Source organism: Nicotiana tomentosiformis, chromosome 7 (assembly GCF_000390325.3).
Source record: "Nicotiana tomentosiformis chromosome 7, ASM39032v3, whole genome shotgun sequence".
NCBI lineage: Eukaryota > Viridiplantae > Streptophyta > Magnoliopsida > Solanales > Solanaceae > Nicotiana > Nicotiana tomentosiformis.
The window spans coordinates 126,307,986-126,325,743 of NC_090818.1; positions in this window are offsets into that span (position 1 = coordinate 126,307,986).

Sequence of the window (17,758 nt, forward strand, 5' to 3'; positions counted from 1 at the left end):
TGAGCCAATTTCGGGTTTTGGTCTAATTTTGAAGCTTTTCTTGTGGAATTCATTCCATTAGGGTATATTGATGGTATTATACCGATTGTGAATAGATTTGGAGCATTTGGAGGCCGAGTCCAGAGGCAAGAACATTGCGGGGTAGATGTTTGACCGGTTTGAGGTAAGTAACGATTGTAAATCTAGTCTTGAGGGTATGAAACCCCGGATTTCGTATCATTCTATTATTTTGAAGTGACGCACATGCTAGGTGACATGCGTGTGGGCGTGCACTATTGGGAATTTGTGACTTGGTACGTCCCGTAATAACTGTAAAGTTGCATACTTTGTTGAAACCATTGATACTTATATGTTTTAGAAAGATTTTCTGTAAATTGGGCCGAATGTCATGGTTGGGCCTTGCGCCAATGCTGTTTGGCCCCTTAGGGGCTGTTTATTCATCCTCTCACTATTTTTGATTGACAATTCTATACTCAGTCATGTCTATACTTGTTTACCGCATAACTCAGTTTTATGACTCTATTTTGATGCATATAAATGTTTTGGGCCGAATGCCCCATTTTACTGAAATGCCCGAGTGGCTTGATTTGTGAGGATGAGTGTCGATCGGGGCTGCCCGCCTGCAACATACTTTATGACTGAGTGAGGTCGAGGGCCTGATTTGTGAGGATAAGTGTGGATCGGGGCTTCCCGCCTGCAGCATACTTTATGACTGAGTGAGGCCGAGGGCCTGATTTGTGAGGATGAGTGTGTATCGGGGCTGCCCGCCTGCAACATACTTTATTATTATCGCACATGAGTTGTCCATGCAGATTATAACGCTTGGGCTGAAGGAGCCCCTACGGAGTCTGTACACACCCCCAATGAGCGCATGTACCTACTGAGTGCGAGTGCCGAGTGCTGAGTGACTGGGAGGCATGAGTGATTGTGAGGTATTCCCGAGTGGCACGAGTGACTGTGAGGTTTGCCCGAGGGGATGTATATGAGTGATGTTTTGCCCGAGGGGCTGTTTATGATTTTATCATTTTTCCTCACTTTTGCATTGAGCCTTCGTTTGAAAAATATCTTTAAATGTTTTTTTTACTGGAACTGGGTTTAAACGAGATGTTTGATTCAAATCCTGATTTTAAAAGCATGTGGTATTCTACTGAGATTTTCCTGATATGAACGTTATATGCTTTACTGCTCGTCACTACTACTCAGTCTTTATTTATTGTTGTTACTTACAGAGTTGGCGTACTCACGTTACTCCCTGCACCTTGTGTGTAGATTCGGGTATAGCTGGACACGGTAGCGGTTATTGAGTGTTCTGGTTGCAGATTTTCTTGGAGATAGCAAGGTAGCTATTTGGCGATCGCAGCCCCTACTCTTCTCCCTCTTATCTTCCTCTAGTTGTATTTAGCTATTTTTTCTAGGATGAGCATGACATAGGTTAGTTTTGGGTCATGACAGATTGGTATCAAAGCCTAGGTTACATAGGTCTCATGAGTCATGAGCGGGTTTAGTAGAATCTTACGGATAGGTGCGGAGACGTCTGTACTTATCTTCAGGAGGCTGTAGAACCTTTAGGAAACTTCACATTCTTGGATTCTTGTCGTTCGAATTTTTTTATTTTAGTAATTAAACATCTGTTGTTTCATTCTCTCACAGATGGTGAGGACTCGTACTACCGGTTAGGAGGGCCAGCCACTAGTACCACCAGATAGGGCCGGGAGAGGCCGATGCCGCAGTAGAGGCCATGGTAGGGGCAGAGGTGCAGCCCGTACAATAGTTGGGGTAGTACCTACAGATCCATCGGTTGTCCCAGATCAGGACCAAGTTCCAGTTGTTGATGTACCAGCTCAGGCACCAATTGTGCCTATTGTGATTCCAGGCCTTCAGGAGGCCCTAACTCATATTCTAACAGCTAGTACTGGCCTTGCTCAGGCGGTCTCTATTTCGACGGCCGCAACCACTTTTCAGGCTAGGGGAGGCAGTCAGACTCTCGTCGCTCGCACACTTGAACAAGTTATTCAGGGACTTCAGACACCAGCGGCACCACCAGCCCAACCTTTTGTTATTGCTCAGGATTATGTGGTTCCTGCTATGCCTGAGGATGATCAGCGCAGGTTGGAGAGGTTTGGGAGACTTCAGCCACCACCTTTCAGTGGCACAGAGAGAGAGGATGCTCAGGACTTTTTGGACATGTGTCAGAGGATACTCCGTACTGCTGGTATTTTGGAGAATTGTGAGGTCTCATTCACTACCTTTCAGTTTTCTGGGGATGCACTCAGATGGTAGGAGACTTACGAGAGGCGTAGGCCTGTTGGTGCAACACCCCTTACTTGACAGCAGTTCTCCGTGGTCTTTTTGGAGAATTTTGTGCCTCGATCCCGCATATAGAAGTTGCGTAGATAGTTTGAGTGGCTCCGCCAGGGTGATATGTCCAGTGTTAGTTCTGCCATCAGCTTCAGGTTCTTACACCGTGTATTGTGATGCCTTGAGGATAGGCATTGGTGGTGTTTTGATGCAGGAGTGTAGGGTGATTGCCTATGGCTCGCGCCAGTTGAAGACCCATGAGAAGAACTATCATGTCCATGATCTTGAGTTAGCAGCTATTGTTCACGCCTTGAAGATTTGGCGTCACTATTTGTATGGGGTTCATTATGAGATCTATACTGATCACCGGAGTCTGCAGTATCTGTTAAAGCAGAAGAATCTTAATTTGCATCAACGGAGATGGTTGGAGCTTCTTAAGGACTATGATATCAATATTTTGTACCATCCGGGGAAGGCCAATATTGTGGCCGATGCTTTGAGTCGCCGGGAAGAGAGTTTGGGGAGTTTAGCATATCTTCCAGCAGCAGAGAGACCTTTGGCATTGGATGTTCAGGCCTTAGCGGGCCAGCTTGTCAGATCGGATATTTCAGAGCCTAGTCAGGTATTGGCTTGTGTGGTCTCCAAGTTTTCGCTTTATGACCGTATCAGGGAGCGTCAATATGATGACCCTCACTTGCTCGTTCTTCAGGACAGGGTTCGGAGAAGTGATGCTAGAGATGTGACTATTGGTGATGATGGGGTGCTGAGAATGCATGGCCGGATATGTGTGCCTAAAGTAGATGGGCTTCGAGAGCTGATTCTTGAGGCGGCCCACAACTCGCGGTATTCCATCCATCCGGGTGCCGCGAAGATATACCAGGATTTGAGGCAGCACTATTGGTAGAGGTGGATGAAGAAAGATATAGTTGGGTTTGTGGCTCGGTGTCTAAACTGTCAGCAGGTTAAGTATGAGCATGAGAGACCAGGTGGCTTGATTTAGAGGTTAGAGATCCTAGAGTGGAAGTGGGATCGGATTACTATGGACTTTGTAGTTGGGCTCCCACAGACTTCGAGGAAGTTCGACACTATTTAGGTTATTATGGATCGGCTAACCAAGTCCACACACTTCATTCTAGATGGTACTACTTACTCTTCAAAGCGGTTGGCTGAGATTTACATATGAGAGGTCCTTCGCCTGCATGGTGTCCCAGTTTCCATCATTTCAGATAGGGGTACTCAGTTCACATCGTAGTTTTGGAGGGCCGTGCAACGAGAGTTAGGTACTCAGGTTGAGTTAAGCACAGATTTTCACCCTCAGACGGACGGGCATTCCGAGCGCACTATTCAGATATTGGAGGACATGTTGCGTGCTTGTGTCATTGACTTTGGGGGTTCATGGGACTAGTTTCTACCACTCGCGGAGTTTGCATATAACAACAGTTATCAGTCGAGTATTCAGATGGCTTCGTAGGAGGCTTTGTATGGGAGGAGGTGTAGATCTCCGGTTGGATGGTTTGAGCGGGGTGAGGCTAGGCTCTTAGGTACAGACTTGGTCGAGGACGCATTAGATTAGGTGAAAGTGATTCAGGAGCGGCTTCGCATGGCGCAGTCCAGGCAGAAGAGCTACACAGATAGGAAGGTCCGTGATGTGTCTTTTATGGTTGGGGAGAAGGTTTTGCTGAAGGTATCACCCGTGAAAGGTGTTATGAGGTTTGGGAAGATGGGCAAGTTGAGCCCCCGATTCATTAGGCCTTTTGAGGTGCTTCAGAGGATAGGAGAGGTGGCTTATAAGCTTGCCTTGCCACCCAGCTTGTCGAGTGTGCATCCAATGTTTCATGTTTCCATGCTCCGGAAGTATATTAGAGATCCGTCCCATGTTTCGGATTTTAGCACGGTCCAGTTGGAGGGTGATATGACTTATGATGTGGAGCCGGTGGCTATTTTAGATCGGCAGGTTCGAAGGTTGAGATCAAAGTATATAGCTTCAGTGAAGGTGCAATGGAGAGGTCAGCCTATGGAGGAAGCCACCTGGGAGACTGAGCGGGAGATGCAGAGCAGATATCCATGCCTATTCGAGACTCCAGGTATGTTTCTAAACCCGTTTGAGGACGGACGAATATTTAAGAGGGGGAAGATGTAACGACCCGACCGGTCGTTTCGAGAGTTATAGCCCCATTTTCCCCATTTCTACTTCTTTTTTGTTATTCAGCTGTATTATGTTATATCAAGTTAGTTGGTTCGGGACCGGAGTGGTTTCAGAGTGAATTGAGACACTTAGTCTCTTAAGTAGAAACTTAAGTTGCAAAAGTTAACCGGATATTGACCTATGTATAAACGATCTCGGATTTGAATTCTGATGGTTCCGTTAGCTCCGTTAGGTGATTTTGGACTTAGGAGTGCGTCCGGAATGTGATTTGGAGGTCCGTGATAGAATTAGGCTTGAATTGGCGAAATTGGAAATTTGACGATTTCAGTCGGCAGTGAAAAGTTTGATATCGGGGTCGGAATGGAATTCCGGAAGTTGGAGTAGGTTCGTAGTGTCATTTGTGACGTGTGTGAAAAATTTGAGGTTATTCGGACATGATTTGGTTGGTTTTGGCATCAGTTGCCGAATTTGGAAATTTAGAAGTTCTTAGGCTTGAATCCGAGGGTAATTTGGTATTTGGATATTGTTTTGAGTGATTCGAAGGTTCGACTAAGTTGGTATATTGATATATAACTTGTTGGTATTTTTGGTTGGGGTCCCGAGGGCCTCGGGGTGATTCCGGGTGGTTAACGGATTTGTGAAGTTGGAAATTGCAGCTGGAGCTGCTGCTTCTGCTATTTTCGCACCTGCGGAAGAAAGGGTCGCAGGTGCGAGGAAGGTGTCCGCAGGTGCAGAAGCTGGGTGATTAAGAGAGTTGCGCAGGTACGACTTCTTGGACCGCAGTTGCGGTCGCGCGGGTGCAAAAAACCTGGGCAGAAACCATAAATAGAACCCTTCGCGATTTTGGTGCATTATTCACCATTCCTTTTCGGTTTTTGGATCTTTTGGGAGAGATTTGAAGAGGGAATCAAGGGGATTTCGTTGAGGTAAGTTACTTGAGCCCTAATACTTGTATATATGGTGATTTTCCATTGTTTAATCATGGTAATTAGTGAAAATAATGGGTTAGGGCTTGGAAAGTTTGGAAAAGTAATTTAAGGATTTGAAGGACCAAACGATGTTGGATTTTGATGAATTTGTTATGGTTAGACTCGTGATTGAATGAGCTTTTTAGTTTTATGAATTTTTTTGGATTTCGAGACGTGGGCCCAGGGGTCGGGTTTGATCCAATTTCGGGCCTTTGTCTAATTTTGAAGCTTTTCTTGTGGAATTCATTCCATTAGTGTATATTGATGGTATTATACTGATTGTGAATAGATTTAGAGCATTTGGAGGCCGAGTCTAGAGGCAAAAACATTGCGGGGTAGATATTTGACCGGTTTGAGGTAAGTAACGATTGTAAATCTAGTCCTGAGGGTATGAAACCCCGGATTTTGTATCATTCTATTATTTTGAAGTGACGCACATACTAGGTGACGGGTGTGTGGGCATGCACTGTTGGGGATTTGTGACTTGGTCCGTCTTGTAGCAACTGTAAAGTTGCATACTTTGTTGAAACCATTGATACTTATGTATTTTAGAAAGATTTTCTGTAAATTGGGCTGAATGTCATGTTTGGGCCTTGCGCCAATGCTGTTTGGACCCTTAGGGGCTGTTTCTTACCATCCTCTCACTGTTTTTGATTGTCAATTCTATACTCTGTCATGTCTATACTTGTTTACCGCATAACTCAGTTTTATGACTCTATTTTATTGCATATAAATGTTTTGGGCCGAATGCCCCGTTTTACTGAAATGCCCGAGTGGCTTGATTTGTGATGATGAGTGTGGATCGGGGCTGCCCACCTGCAGCATACTTTATGACAAAGTGAGGCCGAGGGACTGATTTGTGAGGATGAGTGTGGATCGGGGCTGCCCGCCTGTAGCATACTTTATGACTGAGTCAGGCCGAGGGCCTGATTTGTGAGGATGAGTGTGGATCGGGGCTGCCTGCCTGTAGCATACTTTATTATTATCGCACGTGAGTTGTCCGTGAAGATTATAGAGCTTGGGCTGAAGGAGCCCCTCCGGAGTCTGTACACACCCCCAGTGAGCGTAGGTATCTACTGAGTGCGAGTGCCGAGTGCTGAGTGACTGGGAGGCATGAGTGATTGTGAGGTATGCCCGAGTGGCAAGAGTGATTGTGAGGTATGCCCGAGTGGCACGAGTGACTTTGAGGTTTGCCCGAGGGGCTGTATATGAGTGATGTTTTGCCCGAGGGGCTGTTTTTGATTTCATCATTTTTTCTCACTTTTGCATTGAGCCTTCGTTTGAAAAACTGTTGGAAAAATATCTTTAAATGATTTTTTTACTGAAACTAGGTTTAAACGAGATGTTTGATTCAAATCCTGATTTTAAAAGTATGTGGTATTTTACTGAGATTTTTCTGATATGAACGTTATATGCTTTATTGCTCGTCACTACTCCTCAGTCTTTATTTATTGTTGTTACTTACTGAATTAGCGTACTCACGTTACTCCCTGCACCTTGTGTTTAGATTCGGGTATAGCTAGATACAGTAGCGGTTATTGAGTGTTCTGGTTGCAGATTTTCTTGGAGATAACAAGATAGCTGTTTGGCGTTCGCAGCCCCTACTCTTCTCCCTCTTATCTTCCTCTAGTTGTATTTAGCTATTTTTTCCAGGCTGAGTTAGCCTTGATATTGTTAGATAGATTTTAGCAGATGCTCATGACTAGTGACACCCCGATGTCGGGCTTTTCTTTTCCGCACTTCTTTTTTTCTTGATTTGAACTCTTTTAATGGAGGTTTATGTTAAATAACCTTGAAATTATCTTAAAAATAAAATATCGGTTGTTTTGGAAATGAGTCGGCTTGCCTAGTTCCACGATAGGCGCCATCACGACAGGGCTTAGTTTTGGGTCGTGATAGATTGGTATCAAAGCCTAGTTTACATAGGTGTCACGAGTCATGAGCGGATTTAGTAGAGTCTTGCGGATCGGTACAGAGACGTCTATACTTATCTTCAGGAGGCTGCAGAACCTTTAGGAAACTTCACATTCTTGGATTCTTGTCGTGCGAATTTGTTGATTCTAGTAATTAAACATCTGTTGTTTTATTCTCTCACAGATGGTGAGGACTCGTACTACCGGTCAGGAGGGCCAGCCACCAGTACCACCAGCTAGGGCCGTAAGAGGCCGAGGCCGTGGTAGGGGCAGAGGTGCAACCCGTACAACTATTGGGGCTGTACCTACAGATCCACCGATTGTCCCAGATCAGGACCAAGTTCCAGTTGTTGATGCACCAGCTCAGGCACCACCTGTGCCTATTGTGATTCCAGGCCTTCAGGAGGCCTTAGCTCAGATTCTGACAGCGTGTACTGGCCTTGTTCAGGCGGTCTCTATTTCGACAGCCGCAGCCACTTCTCAGGCTAGGGGAGGCAATCAGACTCCCGTCGCTTGCACACCCAAACAGGTTATTCAGGGACTTCAGACACCAGAGGAACTACCAGCCCAGCCGGTTGCTGTTGCTTAGGATTATGTGGTTCCTACTATGTCTCAGGATGATCAGCGCAGGTTGGAGAGGTTTGGGAGACTTCAGCCACCACTTTTTAGTGGCACAGAGAGCGAGGATGCTCAGGACTTTTTGGACATGTGTCAGAGGATACTTCGTACTGCTGGTATTTTTGGAGACTTGTGGGGTCTCATTCATTACCTTTCAGTTTTCTGGGGCTGCACTCAGATGGTAGGAGACTTATGAGAGGCATAGGCCTGTTGGCGCAGCACCCCTTACTTGACAACAGTTCTTCGTGGTCTTTTTGGAGAAGTTCGTGCCTCGATCCCACAAAGAGGAGTTGCATAAACAGTTTGAGCAGCTCCGCCAGGGTGATATATCTGTGACACAGTATGAGATACGGTTCTCCGAGTTGGCCCGTCATTCTATCTGGTTGGTTCCCACGGACAGAGAGAGAATCATAAGGTTTATTGATGGCCTCACTTATCAGCTACAGTTGTATATAACCAGGGAGCGGGTTTCGAGTGCTACCTTTGATGAGGTTGTCGACATTGCTCGGCAGATTGAGATGGTTCGCGGTCAGGAGAGGGTTGAGCGGGAGGCCAAGAGGCCTCGTGGTCAGGGTGGATTCAGCGGTGCTCCTTTTGGGGGTCAGTTCCAGCATGGTAGAGGTCGTCATTTCAGATAGGCTCAGTCAGCTCGGCCATTTCATCGGGGTGCATCATCTGGCCACGGTTCTCATAGTTTCTCATCAGGTCCACTCATCACTTAGTGCCCTTCAAGTTCAGAGTTTGTCCCGTGCTCCACCTGTTCACGGCTCTTCCATGCTAGGTTCTTCTACTAGTCATACTGGTGCTAGGGGTTCCCTTCAGTTTCTGCCGCCAACACCAGGGAGCTTTTTTGAGTATGGGGAGCTTGTGCATATGTGGAGGAAGTGTCCTCATCGTCATGGCGGTCTATCTCAGTAGAAGAGTCAGCCTCCGATTACAGTACTAGCTATCTCACCACCCACCCAGTCAACTAGGGGTCGCTCTAGAGGGGGAGGCATATCAGGGGGGTGGTCAGGCCCGTTTCTATGCTCTCCCTGCCAGACTAGATTCTATTGCTTCAGATGCTGTGATTATAGGTATTGTCTCAGTTTGCCACAGATATGCCTTAGTATTATTTGACCCTGGTTCCACATATTCATATGTTTCCTCGTATTTCGCCTATTTTCTGGATATGCCCCGTGAGTCCTTAGCTTCATCTATACATGTATCAAATCCTGTGGGCGATACTATTATTGTGGACCGCGTATATCGGTCATGTGTGGTGACTATTGGGGGTCTGGAGACCCGAGTAGATCTATTGTTGCTCAATATGGTTGACTTTGATGTGATATTGGGTATGGATTGGTTATCTCCATGTCATGCTGTTCTAGATTATCACGCTAAGACGGTGACGTTAGCTATGCCGGGAATTCCGAGGGTTGAGTGGAGCGGTTTTATAGATTATGTACCAAGTAGGGTGATTTCATATTTGAAGGCTCAACGCATGGTTGAGAAGGGTTGCCAATCTTATTTGTCTTTTTGTGAGGGATGTTAGTGTAGAGACCCCCGTCATTGATTATGTTCCGGTGGTACGTGATTTTTCGGATGTGTTTCCTGCAGACCTATCGGGCATGACGCCTAACAGGGATATTGACTTTGGTATTGATTTGGTGCCGGGCACTTAGCCCATTTCTATTCCACCGTATCGTATGGCACCGACAGAGTTGAATGAATTGAAAGAACAGCTTCAGGAACTCCTCAATAAGGGGTTTATTCGGCCTAGTGTGACACCTTGGGGTGCACCGGTTCTATTTGTGAAAAGGAAGGATGGTTCCATGAGAATGTGTATTGATTACAGGCTGTTGAACAAGGTCACAATCAAGAACAAGTATCCTTTGCCTCGTATTAATGATTTATTCAACTAGCTTCAGGGAGTGAGGGTGTTCTCCAAGATTGATTTGAGGTCCGGTTATCACCAGCTGAATATTTGGGATTCAGATATTCTCAAGACAGCTTTCAGGACCCGATATGGCCATTATGAGTTCTTGGTGATGTCTTTTGGGCTGACCGATGCCTCACCACTGTTCATGCATTTGATGAACAGTGTATTCCAGCCCTATTTGGACTCATTCATCATTTTATTCATTGACGACATCTTGGTGTACTCTCGTAGCCAGGAATAGCACGCTCAACATTTGAGGGTTGTATTGCACAGATTGAGGGAGGGGAAGCTTTATGCAATTTTCTCTAAATGTGAGTTTTGGCTCAGTTCAGTAGCATTCTTGGGGCACGTGGTGTCCAGTGAGGGTATTCAGGTGGATCCAAAGAAGATAGAGGCGGTGCAGAGTTGGCCCAAACCGTCCTCAGCCACAAAGATTAGGAGCTTTCTTGGTTTGGCGGGTTACTACCGTCGCTTTGTGGAGGGATTTTCATGTATTGCATCGCCCTTGACCAAATTGACCCAAAAGGGTGCTCCATTCAGGTGGTCGGATGAATGTGAGGAGAGCTTTCAGAAGCTCAAGACTGCTTTGACCATAGCTCCAGTGTTAGTTTTGCCATCAGAGGTTAGAGATCCCAGAGTGAAAGTGGGAGCGGATCACTGTGGACTTTGTAGTTGGGCTCTCACGGACTTCGGGGATGTTCGATGCTATTTGGGTTATTGTGGATCGGCTGACCAAGTCCGCGCACTTCATTCCAGTTGGTACTACTTACTCTTCAGGGCGGTTGGCTGAGATTTACATCCAAGAGGTCGTTCGCCTGCATGGTGTCCTAGTTTCCATCATTTCAGATAGGGGTACTCAGTTCACATCGCAGTTTTGGAGGGCCGTGCAGCGAGAGTTGGGTAATCAAGTTGAGTTAAGCACAGATTTTCACCCTCAGACAGACGGGCAGTCCGAGCGCACTATTCAGATATTGGAGGACATGTTGCGTGCTTGTGTCATTGACTTTTGGGGTTCATGGGACCAGTTTCTGCCCTCGCGGAGTTTGCATATAACAACAGTTATCAGTCGAGTATTTAGATGGCTTCGTACGATGCTTTGTATGTGAGGAGTTGTAGATCTCCGGTTGGATGGTTTGAGCCGGGTGAGGCTAGGCTCTTAGGTACAGACTTGGTCTAGGACGCATTAGATAAGGTGAAAGTGATTCAGGAGCGGCTTCGCACGGCGCAGTCCAGGCAGAAGAGCTACGCGGATAGGAAGGTCTGTGATGTGTCTTTTATGGTTGGGGAGAAGGTTTTGCTGAAGGTATCACCCGTGAAGGGTGTTATGAGGTTTGGGAAGAGGGGCAAGTTGAGCCCCCGATTCATTAGGCCTTTTGAGGTGCTTCAGAGGATAGGAGAGGTGGCTTATAAGCTTGCCTTGCCACCCAGCTTGTCGAGTGTGCATCCAGTGTTTCATGTTTCCATGCTCCAGAAGTATATTAGAGATCCGTCCCTTGTTTTGGATTTCAGCACGGTCCAGTTGGAGGGTGATATGACTTATGATGTGGAGCCGGTGGCTATTTTAGATCGGCAAGTTCGAAGGTTGAGGGCAAAGGATATAGCTTCAGTGAAGGTGCAATGGAGAGGTCAGCCTGTGGAGGAAGCCACCTGGGAGACTGAGCGGGAGATGCAGAGCAGATATCCATGCCTATTCGAGACTCCAGGTATGTTTCTAGACCCGTTCGAGGACGAACAGATATTTAAGAGGGGGAAGATGTAACGACCCGACCGGTCGTTTTGAGAGTTATAGCCCCGTTTTCCCTATTTCTACTTCTTTTGTGTTATTCAGCTGTATTATGTTATATCGAGTTAGTTGGTTCGGGACCGGAGTGGTTTCAGAGTGAATTTAGACACTTAGTCTCTTAAGTAGAAACTTAAGTTGGAAGAGTTAACCGGATATTGACCTATGTGTAAACAATCTCGGATTTGAATTCTGATGGTTCAGTTAGCTCCGTTAGGTGATTTTGGACTTAGGAGTGCGTCCGGAATGTGATTTGGAGGTCCGTGATAGAATTAGGCTTGAATTGGCGAAATTGGAAATTTGACGATTTCAGTCGGCAGTGAAAAATTTGATATCGGGGTCGGAATGGAATTCCAGAAGTTGGAGTAGGTTCGTAGTGTCATTTGTGACGTGTGTGCAAAATTTGAGGTTATTCGGACATGATTTGGTTGGTTTTCGCATCGGTTGCCGAATTTGGAAATTTAGAAGTTCTTAGGCTTGAATCCGAGGGTAATTTGGTATTTGGATGTTGTTTTGAGTGATTCTAAGGTTTGACTAAGTTGGTATGTTGATATATGACTTGTTGGTATTTTTAGTTGGGGTCCCGAGGGCCTCGGGGTGATTCCGGGTGGTTAACGGATTTGTGAAGTTGGAAATTGCAGCTGGAGCTGCTGCTTCTGCTATTTCCGCACCTGCGGAAGAAAGGGTCGCATGTGCGAGGCCGCAGGTGCGAGAAAGGTGTCCGCAAGTGCGAAAGCTGGGTGATTAAGAGAGTTGCGTAGGTGCATCTTCTTGGACCGCAGTTGCGGTCGCGCGGGTGCATGAAAATGGCCGCAGGTGCGAAAAACCTGGGCAGAAACCATAAATAGAACCCTTCGCGATTTTGGTGCATTATTCACCATTTATTTTCGGTTTTTGGAGCTTTTGGGAGAGATTTGAAGAGGGAATCAAGGGGATTTCGTTGAGGTAAGTTACATGAGCCCTAATACTTGTATATATGGTGATTTTCCGTTGTTTTATCATGGTAATTAGTGAAAATGAGGGGTTAGGGCTTGGAAATTTAGGAAAAGTAATTTAAGGATTTGAAGGACCAAACGATGTCGGATTTTGATGAATTTGGTATGGTTAGACTCGTGAGTGAATGAGATTTCTAGTTTTATGAATTTTATCGGATTTCGAGACGTGGGCCCAGGGGCCGGGTTTGAGCCAATTTTGGGTTTTGGTCTAATTTTGAAGCTTTTCTTGTGGAATTCATTCCATTAGTGTATATTGATGGTATTATACTGATTGTGAATAGATTTGGAGCATTTGGAGGATGAGTCCAGAGGCAAGAACATTGCGGGGTAGATATTTGACCAGTTTGAGGTAAGTAACGATTGTAAATCTAGTCCTGAGGGTATGAAACCCCAAATTTCGTATCATTCTATTATTTTGAAGTGACGCACATGCTAGGTGACGGGCGTGTGGGCATGCACTATTGGGGATTTGTGACTTGATCTGTCCCGTAGCAACTGTAAAGTTGCATACTTTGTTGAAACCATTGATATTTATATGTTTTAGAAAGATTTTCTGTCAATTGGGCTGAATGCCATGTTTGGGCCTTGCGCCAATGTTGTTTGGAACCTTAGGGGCTGTTTCTTACCATCCTCTCACTGTTTTTGATTGAAAATTCTATACTCTGTCATGTCTATACTGTTTTACCGCATAACTCAGTTTTATGACTCTATTTTGATGCATATAAATGTTTTGGGCCGAATGCTCCGTTTTACTGAAATGCCCGAGTGGCTTGATTTGTGAGGATGAGTGTGGATCGAGGCTTCCCGCTAGCAGCATACTTTATGACTGAGTGAGGTGGAGGGCCTGATTTGTGAGGATGAGTGTCGATCGGGGCTGCCCGCCTGCAGCATACTTTATGCCTGAGTGAGGCCGAGGGCCTGATTTGTGAGGATGAATGTGGATTGGGGCTGCCCGCCTGCAGCATACTTTATTATTATCGCACGTGAGTTGTCCGTACAGATTATAGCGCTTGGGCTGAAGGAGCCCCTCCGGAGTCTGTACACACCCCCAGTGAGCGCAGGTACCTACTGAGTGCGAGTGCCGAGTGCTGAGTGACTGGGAGGCATGAGTGACTGTGAGGTATGCCCGAGTGGCAAGAGTGATTATGAGGTATGCCCGAGTGGCACGAGTGACTGTGAGGTTTGCCCGAGGGGCTGTATATGAATGATATTTTTCCCGAGAGGCTGTTTATGATTTCATCATTTTTGCTCATTATTACATTGAGCCTTCGTTTGAAAAACTGTTGGAAAAATGTCTTGAAATGATTTTTTTTACTGGAACTGGGTTTAAACAAGATGTTTGATTCAAATCCTGATTTTAAAAGCATGTGGTATTTTACTGAGATTTTCCTGATATGAACGTTATATGCTTTATTGCTCGTCACTACTGCTCAGTTTTTATTTATTGTTGTTACTTACTGAATTGGCGTACTCACGTTACTCCCTGCACCTTGTGTGTAGATTCGGGTATAGCTGGACACGGTAGCGGTTATTGAGTGTTCTGGTTGCAGATTTTCTTGGAGATAGCAAGGTAGCTGTTTGGCGATCGCAGCCCCTGCTCTTCTCCCTCTTATCTTCCTCTAGTTGTATTTAGCTATTTTTTTCAGGCTGAGTTAGCCTTGGTATTGTTAGACAGATTGTAGCAGATGCTCATGACTAGTGACACCCCGATGTGAGGCTTTTCTTTTCCGCACTTCTGTTTTTCTTGATTTGAACTCTTTTAATGGAGGTTTATGTTAAATAACCTTGAAATTATCTTTAAAATAAAATATCGGTTGTTTTGGAAATAAGTCGACTTGCCTAGTTCCACGATAGGCGCCATCACGATAGGGGTTAGTTTTGGGTCGTGACAAGTAGTACCTTGAAGTCTCCTAAAATTAGCATCACATTCTAACCCCGAGGCTGATAGCTCGCACCTGGATCTGCACACGAAAACATATGCAGGGAAAGGCATGAGTACACCACAATGGTGCCCAGTAAGTGCCAAGCCTAACCACGGTCGAGTAGTGACGAGGTCATGTCAAGGCCCTACCAGAGTAAATATAATAAATTAAACAGTAAAAAATATAAGTAAAATTTATGGTGGCACAGTTAAAGAGATTCTCGAAAATTTAACGATTAAGGTAGCCCTCGGCTCAAAACAAGGTAAACACAATGAGAAATCTCCCGGGATACCGTCCCGTAGTTCTGAATAAATATGCAGTATATGGGGATCTCCCAGAATACGTCTGTAGTCCCAAAGTAAATATACAGTACTGGGGGATCTCCCGGAATACGTCCGTAGTCCCAATTTAAATATGCAACGCAAGATGAAATGGCAGATATGGCATCGAGTTATACAGTTACAGAACACAGATAAGGAAAATAGGGATTTAACTAAGCATGACGCACAGAATGTCAAGTAGGCAGTTAAAACACGTAAGCATGCTTTTCTAGTCTAAACTAAACAATTAAATATATTAGTACAATTTAATAAGAGAAACACTTTATGATTTAAAAAAGATAAACAAGATTTTTGCAATAACAGCCCGTGTACGTACTAGTCACCTCACGTACACGACGCCCACACACCAAATAATATCAAGATATCCTAAGGGAAAAGTCCCCAACACAAGGTTAGGCAAGCCACTTACCTCGAACCGCTCAAATCAACTCGATATCATGTTCTTGCCACGAGTATCCGACTCCAAAAGGACCAAATCTATTCAAACTAGTTGCATAATGTAAATATAACTACAAGTAACTAATTTAACTAATTAATTTGAAGCTAAAGCGTGAAATTAGGAAAAATGCCCAAAAAGTCTCCCCGGGCTCACGTTTCGAAATCGGGTAAAAATTACAAATTATGAACACCCATTCACTCACGAGTTCACTCGAACAAAAATCATCTAAATCCGACGTCAAATTCCTATTCAAATCTCACATTTTCAATTGGGGAACCTTTTCCCCCCATTTCCAAACTTTTACCCTCAAATTCCTTAATTAGACTAGGAAAACAATAATATATTATTGTATTATGATCAAAATAGAGTTAGAATTCATTACCCAATAGTTCTCCTTCAAAATCCCTCGAGAAATCTTCTCTCATCGATCTCCAAATCAAATTTTGTTTTATGAAATTTTAAACCCTCGAAATCCCCTTTTCTGCCCAGCGATTTCCGCATCTGCGCTCATGGGGCCGTATCTGCGGTCCCGCACCTACGGAAAAATCAACGCAGGTGCGGAAGTCACTTATTGGGCTGGGTCTGCATCTGCGACCCTTGGGCCGCATCTGCGGCTCCGCTTCTGCTGATGACCGGCCGTACCTGCGAGTTTACACCTGCGGACTCCCCTCCGCATCTGCGAAACACCAGAACCAGCAATGCACCAGATTTTCCTAAGTCTAAATTTCTCCCTGTTAAGCATCTGAAACACACCCGAGGCCCCCGGAACCTCAATCAAACATACCAACCAATCTTAAAACACCATACAAACTTAGTCGAGCCTTCAAACCACATCGAACAACACCAAAATCCTGAATTAAGCACGGATTCAAGCCTAAGAATTTAAAATTTTCCAAATTCTACAAACGACGCCGAACCACATCAAATCTAATCCGAATAACCTCAAATTTTACACACAGGTCACAAATGACACTACGAACCTTCAACCACTTTTGGAATTCCATTCCGAGCTCGATATCAAAATTTTCACTATCGGCAGAAATCGCCGAAAAACTAACTTTCGCCAATTCAAGCCTAAATCTACTACAAACCTCCAAAACATATTCCGGGCGTGCTCCTAACCCCAAAATCAATCAACGGAGCTAACAGGTTTGATGAAATTCCATTCCGGATCCGTCTTCATATAGTTCCGACTACGGTCCAAACTCCAAGGCTTAAACTCACAACTAGGGACTAAGCGTCCCAAAACTCTTTGAATTCTATAACCAATCACTCCGGCAAGTCACAAAAATAAAAACAAATATGGGGAAAGCAGATATTAGGGGATCGGAGCTCTAATTCTCAAAATGTTCGGCCGGGTCGTTACATCCTCCCCCTCTTAAAACAATCGTTCGTAGACATACCTAAAACTGTGAAAAGATGAGGGTACTGTTCGGTCTCCCAAGTTGCCTTCTCGACCGGCTGACCTCTTCACCGGACCCTTACTGAAGCAATATTCTTTGACCTAAATTTTGTGACCTGCCTGTCCAAAATGGCTACTGGTTCCTCAATATAAGATAGATCTTTATCCAACTGGACTGAGGTAAAATCCAATACATGAGTCGGATCACCGTGATACTTCCGGAGCATAGACATGTGGAATACCGGGTGAACTCCTGCTAGGCTGGGAGGCAAGGCAAGCTCATAAGCAACCTCTCCAACGCACCGCAATATCTCAAAAGGACCAATGAACCTCGGGCTCAGCTTTCCCTTCTTCCCGAACCTCATGACACCTTTCATAGGCGATACCCGAAGCAAGACCCGCTCACCAACCAAAAATGCCAAATCACGAACCTTACGGTATGCATAAATCTTCTGCCTAGACTGGGCTATGAAAAATATCTCCTGAATCACCTTCACCTTATCCAGGGCATCCTGGACTAAATCTGTACCCAACAATCAGGCCTCGCCCGGCTCAAATCATCCCACTGGGGACCAGCACCGCCTACCATACAAAGCCTCATACGGTGCTATCTGAATGCTGGACTGGTAACTATTATTGTAGGAAAACTCTGCAAGTGGCAAGTATTGGTTCTATGACCCTCCTAACTCCATCACACAGGCACGAATCATATCCTCAAGAATCTGAATCGTGCACTCGGACTGCCCGTCCGTCTGAGGGTGAAAGCTTATGCTCAACTCCTCCCTAGTAACCAACTCCTGCTGTATGGCTCTCCAAAACCGTGATGTGAACTGTGTACCTTTGTCTGAAATGTAGGCGGAGAATTGGGTCTGAACTAGTACCCAATTGATGGATACTGGAATACCATGAAGGCGGAGAATCTCTCTAATATAAATCTCAGCCAACCTCTCAGACGAATAAGTGGTCAACACTGGAATAAAATGAGCTAACTTGGTCAGTCGATCCACGATCACCC